We start from the raw sequence: 6,289 nt of genomic DNA, 5'->3' as shown, positions 1-6,289 counted from the left end.
ACTTAGTTGGAGTCATGATACGCTTTTCCCAGTGGATTGACAGCTGGTAGCTCCACATCTGTTTCTTGGTTTCCAGGGAGATGGGGGAGCTCTGGTGGCATAGTGCCTAAGGCATTTGACAGCTAACCAGAAGGATGGAGGTTCAAACTCACCAGTCACTCCTTGGAAGGAAGATGGAGTAATCTACTTCTGTAGTGATATTGCCTTGGAAACCCAAGGAGGGGTCACTATGAGTTAGATCCGACTCCACGGCAGTGAGTGTAGTTTTTGTTTTTTTTGACAAGGAGATGGAGCTTCTTCATCTCTTTAACACCTTTATTGAGTGCCTGCTATTCTGCCAGGCAGTGTTAGCAGGTGACAACAAAGATAAAATGTCAAAGGTTCTGCCTTCGAGGGAGTTCATAGTCCAGTAGGGAGGTGACTGTAATTGCCTTGATGGAGTTTTGTCCAAAGTGTAGGGAAGAGAGGGGAGGAATGCTCATTCGGAGTTGGAAGGCTTCTGTGAAGAATCTGGGCTTGAGCCCTGTGTTAGGACAGGTAGGACTTTTCAGGCAGTGGGAATGCCCTTTGTGAAAGGCACAAACACGTGCGAGAACAGTGCTGGGATTCTGTATGGTGACAGACAGGAAGGCAGCTGTCGGCTCAAGAAGCAGCCTTTATGCCATCCCAAGGACTCTAGGTCTTATAACATAACCTTAAAGGGGTGATAGAAGCATTCTGAATATGAGAAAGTGGGAAGCCTTTGTTGAACGCATGTGTGACAGTGGGAAGATGGAGCTGAAACATGGACAGGAATAAGGTGCATCTCCTAACCTTGTGGTCTCGACCATGTGACTTAACTTCTTTGAATGGTTCCTTTTTGTGTGAAATGGGAATTAAAAAATCAATCTCAAAGGTTTTTTGAAATTGAGATTACATATAATATAATTACAAGAATAAACCTGATCATTGATAAAAGCTCAATTAAAACCAACCAACCAACCAACATTTATTTCATACAATACACAACAAATACCTAAACCACCCAGTAATCTGCAACCCACTTCTTGCTTGTTGGCTCCTGTGCAAAACGAGTCCATTTTGCTTTACCACTTACCATAACGTTAATTAAACTTCCTAATTATTTTCCCAGCCAAACTTCTAGGCTATAACTAAATTATTCGTATTCAGCCTTGCCCAGCTAGACTTTCATTTTAGCTCTATGAGAGCAGGGACCTTTTCAAATTTACTGCTGCACCAGCAGTTTCTAGCACCTCCCGGCTCCTAACAAACCGTTCAACAAACGTTGAGTAAAGGAACCAACATCAAGCTTATCTTTTAGGGCTGTTATGAGAGGCCAAAGGGCTTCGCTATATATTTGTAAAGTTGTACCATGGACTGCAAGAAAAACGAACAAATCTGTCCAGGAAGAAAGGCAGCCGGATTGCTCCTTGGACGCGAGAATGGACAGAGTTCGTCTCACCTGCTTTGGTTACGTTGTCAGAAAGGACCATTACTTGGAGAAAGATATCATGCTGGTTAAAGTAGAGGGTCAGAGAAAAAGGGGAAAGCGCTCAACAAGATGGACTGACACAGTGGCTGCAACCGTGGGCTCGGGTATAGCAAGGATTGTGAGGCTGCAGTGTTCTGTTGTACATAGGGTCGCTAGGAGTCGGAGACGACTCTTTGGCACCTGACAACAACAATTGAGTTTATTATGATTAAATATGAAAATAAGGTGGGAGAAGGGGACCTGTCACGGCTCACAAAGGGTTAAAAAATCTGTTACCTAGATCCTGAGATTTTGAGAACCGGAAGCGCCCCAGGGTGAACAAAGATCAGTTTCAACTCACAGGATGGAAGGGGCCTGCCTAAGGTCACCCAATCAGTGCTTTCAGAGAGGCATCCCCTCGGTCGGGTCCTGGGATTCGTAGACCCAGCTGTCCGGAGCTCCAGCCTTGGCCCCCTCCTTGGGCCTCAGCTCTGCTCCTGCGCCACGTGGCACCGGGAGGGTGTCTCCAAGGATTTAGGTAGGAGGAGGTAGTGCCTGTCCTGAGGCCCGCCCAAGAGCATCATGGGAGCTGTAGTTTCTCTGGGGAACATAGACGGCTATGAGCTCCTCCTGGCTTTTGTCCAGTAAGTAGCACCTCTTTCGTGTAAGACATTAAAATAAAACATCGTCCGCCAAGATGAACCTTAAGCATTTCCGAAAGAAGCCGTGAAGGGCGAAAGAACGATGCAAGAAAGGCAAACCAAAAGATAATCGCCGGGGAAAAGAAAGGGTTAACATTTGCTACGCAAGCGCACTGAGGGCCTGCGGGTGGGCGGGTACGGAAACACGATTCCTGAGAGCAGTGTTTTCCCCGGAAGTGCCTTCCCTCCTCCCGGCTCCGCGCGATCGCAGCTTCCCTACCTCATTTGTCCTCGCCCCTCCCCGTCCCTCTACGCGTTTTGGTTCCTGGTTGGTGCTTCCTGGTAGCAGCCGCGGCGTGAGTAAGTGTGTGACGGACCCAGAGCCGCCCGCGGCCGGGGTACCCCTGCCCACCCTCCTCCTCGCCCGCGGGGCTGTAGCACTAGCGCGAGTCTCTTGGCCGACCTCCGCATCCCCTCTGGCCCCACTCGTGGCGGCGTGGGGCGCGACTCTTGGCTCCTCAGCAGAGTGCCTTTCCTCCCGGCTGGGCTGACTGGCCCGGCTGTTGGCATTTTCTTGCAGGGCCAAGGCCTGAGGCCGTGGTTCACGAAGGGCTGAGCGTCCGCGGCCTCTGTGGGGTGTTGTGTCTGGCCGTTTTCCCTCCCGCTCCGGTCCCTTCAAGCCGCCAAGAGTTCCTTGGCTTGGGGGAAGCCGGTCAGTCGGTTAAACGTGGAGGTCCGGCCGTGCCCGAGGGAGCCTGGCCTGTGCGGACCGGAGGGGCCGGGTCAGGTTCAGCCTGTGCTGTGAGAAGCAGCAGCTGTCGCAGCGGGACGGAGACGAATGCCAGGACCTGAGACCCTTTCCCCGTGTAAAACAGAGCGACTTGCGCCACGGTCCCTGAGCTTGCCTGGGAGCCGCCAGGCCGTGCAGCTCCGAGGAGCCCGCTGCGCTGGGACGCCGGCTGCAGCCCCCGGGCCTGCGCCGTGGCTGCGGCGCGGCGCGGCGCTGGGAACCCCTTCTCGGGCTGCAGCTGCCTTAATTTCAGGTTACAGGATCGAGTTACGGGCCCGCGTAGGGTCTCGTTAGCTTCATGAATGAGTTTCTCGGAGCCCGTTTGCACAAATACAAAATCAGAAAATTCAACTTGATGATTCTTGCAGGTGTTTCGAGTACTTAGTGTGTCCTTTCCAAAGACTCTGGTCTGTGTGCATAATTACGACAGTATTATGCTTTGAGGATAATTGAGTGTTGCTGTTTTCAAGGGAATCTGAGCGTAGGGAATGAATGAACCGAAGAAATGAAGTGAGCATTAGGTGGTAGAACTGGGGATGGTAAGAGGTTCAAGGGCAAGAGTAGGAGTCACAAGAAAAAGGACTGACGGGAAAGGTGGGGAAGGAGGTGTTTCCAGACAGGGTTCTTTCCCCTAAAAAGACTTTTCCGTATTGCAGGAGCAGCTGGGACACCTCTGAATGAATTTAGCTGTAGTGTTTTCCCACCAAGGTCTTGTGTTTTGTCTTTGTGACCCTAGTTTCACCCGTTCAGATTCTCTACCCCATTTAGGTCTGATTCTTAGTGGCAGTCACATTTGAAGAAGGGACAGAAATGCTAACACTACTACAGCCAGCGTATTTGCGTTTCACATCTGGTCCTGTCAGGGCACTCCTTAAGAATGAGTCAGAAATTTCAAGTTGAAAATAAACTGTGTGTGTTAATTGCGTTCTAGTGAAAATTGTGGATTTAAAATCAAGCTGTGGATTAGGTGTAAATCTTTCTGAGGTGGACGCCCATGTCATCAAGAAGGAACATGCAGGCTAGCGATTTTGTGAAAGTGCTGGAGGAAGATGAGCAGAGTGTCTGGAGTGAGCAGTAGGCAGTGGGTTGGCTTTAAAGATTTTATAAGTAGATTCTGGAAGCTTAAGGAAACCTTAAGTTAACCTAGTTTTAAAAAACTCTGCGAATACCATTCCTTCTTTGGGACGGTGAGAGGGTTTGACTTTATTCTGTGTGTCTGTTGTCTGCATCCTCAGTTTAAAGGCTAGGTCTCAGTGCCAAACCTAGTAAGTGAGGTTCTCGGGTGAGAACTGCCCTTTGTGGCCATGGATTTGCAGTAGTGTTTGGAATACCAACTTGGGAGGCTCTTGGCTGGTAAACTGACAAATTTAAGATGGAAAATGCCTCTTTGTTGGTGTTTTTAGTCTGCTGGAAAGTAAAATGGATAACTAACTTGGAGGTCAGTTTAGGTGATAGTACCAATGCAAATTCAGCATTGAAGAAGGGTTTGGTTTTTTAAAAATCTTTATTTAAAATTTATTTATCTGTATATTGTAATTTTATTCTAAGGTTGTAGTACTTGGGTTAGAATCAGGGAAATGTGATTTATTCCTGGCTATGTTGTTAACCAGCTGCATAATCTTGGACAGGCCTTCTTGTCTCTCTGGACCTCCAGTTCCTTATCTGTCAGTTGAGATAATCTGGACAGTTCCTTCCAAATTTAAAATTTTGACTGTGGCAGGACACGTGTTAACCTAATTCTATCTAGTGACTGCATATAGTGATTAAGAAGCTGAGAAGGCCTTTCAAGTGTATGTATTTCATAGCCTTCCTCTGCTTGCACTTTCTTGAAAAGTAAATTAAATGCATTTGAATGTAATTAAACTCGAAACATGAACCACAACAGCCTCAGGCAAACTGTCACCCTGCCTCCATAAGCTCCAGAAATAGAGCAAGTTATGGTAAGCACAGTTTTGAAGTTCAGCAGGTGCCAAATCCTCTTAAAGGCCATAGGGGCTGAATTGTTAAATTCATTTTTCTACATTTCAGGGACAGAGATAAACCCTTAGACCCAAGGAAGTCAGTTATATTATGTTGCTGTGGTTTGTTTTTGGCATCCAGTCACAGGTGTGCCTATGGCTTGATTCTTAATCCCTTTCCTTTGGGATGGCTCCAAGAGTAGCGCAAATTTGTAACTCTGTAATTTAGCTCTTTAATTTTTTTCTGTGCTGCGCCGGAATTATGTTTTATCTTAAGTCCACACTGGATCCTCAGGATGGATCCAGTGAGGATTTTGAAGGAAGCATAATTCCTTTGACTTCTTTTAAAATTAATTTACCTATTAAATAAAAGGAAAGGTTCATCTTTTATTTGAATTCCTCTGAGGCTAACATTTCAATATAAACTGATAAATGCTGTGAATAGTCTTATTCAGACAGCCACTGTTCAACTGGCATGACAGCAACAATGTAGCAACCTGAAGGATGCCCTATAACAAGAGGACAGGTATAGTGTAGCTTATTTCTAGAAGAAAAAAAGGCATTGCAAGTGCATTTCTTTATTTTTGCAAAACGAAACAAGAACTGCAGCATGAGTGGGGTGTGTTCTTGGCTTTCCTTCCTGGGATTCTTGAGGTCAGCGGTCAAATCACTGAGGCTGCTCTTAGAATACCCTGACGTTTGGGCAGACTTGGAAAACCACTCTTGTCTTAATTTTATTTGTACTCTACCTGAAAGTGGAGTGGTAAGACTGCACTGGCATTGTTACTGTCCTCTAGGCCACCCCTGATTTTTGAACAAACTGGAGTTATTTTTCCAGAGTCGTCATTTTGAGAAATATTCCATGAATACCAATTTGAACATCTACCGTGCAGATTTTTGGTTGGTAATATGAGAATTTAAGACTTTTGAGTAGTTGAAGACAACTATGAAATTTATCCCATAGTACTTTCCGTATTTTATGTCTGCCCTAGATTGTATTAGAGCTGAAGAACAAGTGCTGGAAGATATTATCGATCTGTTCATTCTTTAAGTCTGCAAACATCTTTAGATATTCACCTCAGTGCCATGCTGTGCGTGGTTTTGAGGATCCATTGTCTAACATAAGTGCTTGTAGTTCCTATCCTCATAGGGTTGTGGTCTGCTTTTGGGAGATTTACATGGAATAATTAGAAATGGGGTGGATGTTTTGAGATGTGAAGTGCTGTGAAAGCCTGTCGGGGTGGTTAATTTAGTCTGGTGAGGCCAGGCAGGCTTCCTTGAGGAAGTGATGTTTCAGCTGAGTTGAGGGATGAGCAAGATTCAATATGCTCCCCAAACCAAAAATCCACTTCTGGCCAGCCGATTCTGACTCACAGCAACCCTTCGGGACAGAGTAGAGCTGTTCCAGAGGCTTTCCAAGGTTGTTGAT

The sequence above is a fragment of the Orycteropus afer genome, unplaced genomic scaffold (assembly GCF_000298275.1).
Source record: "Orycteropus afer afer isolate SDZICR_OR568_19922 unplaced genomic scaffold, OryAfe1.0 scaffold00174, whole genome shotgun sequence".
NCBI classification, from domain to species: Eukaryota; Metazoa; Chordata; class Mammalia; order Tubulidentata; family Orycteropodidae; genus Orycteropus; species Orycteropus afer.
The sequence above is the reverse complement of the archived record's forward strand: the minus strand, read 5'-3'. Positions refer to the sequence as shown.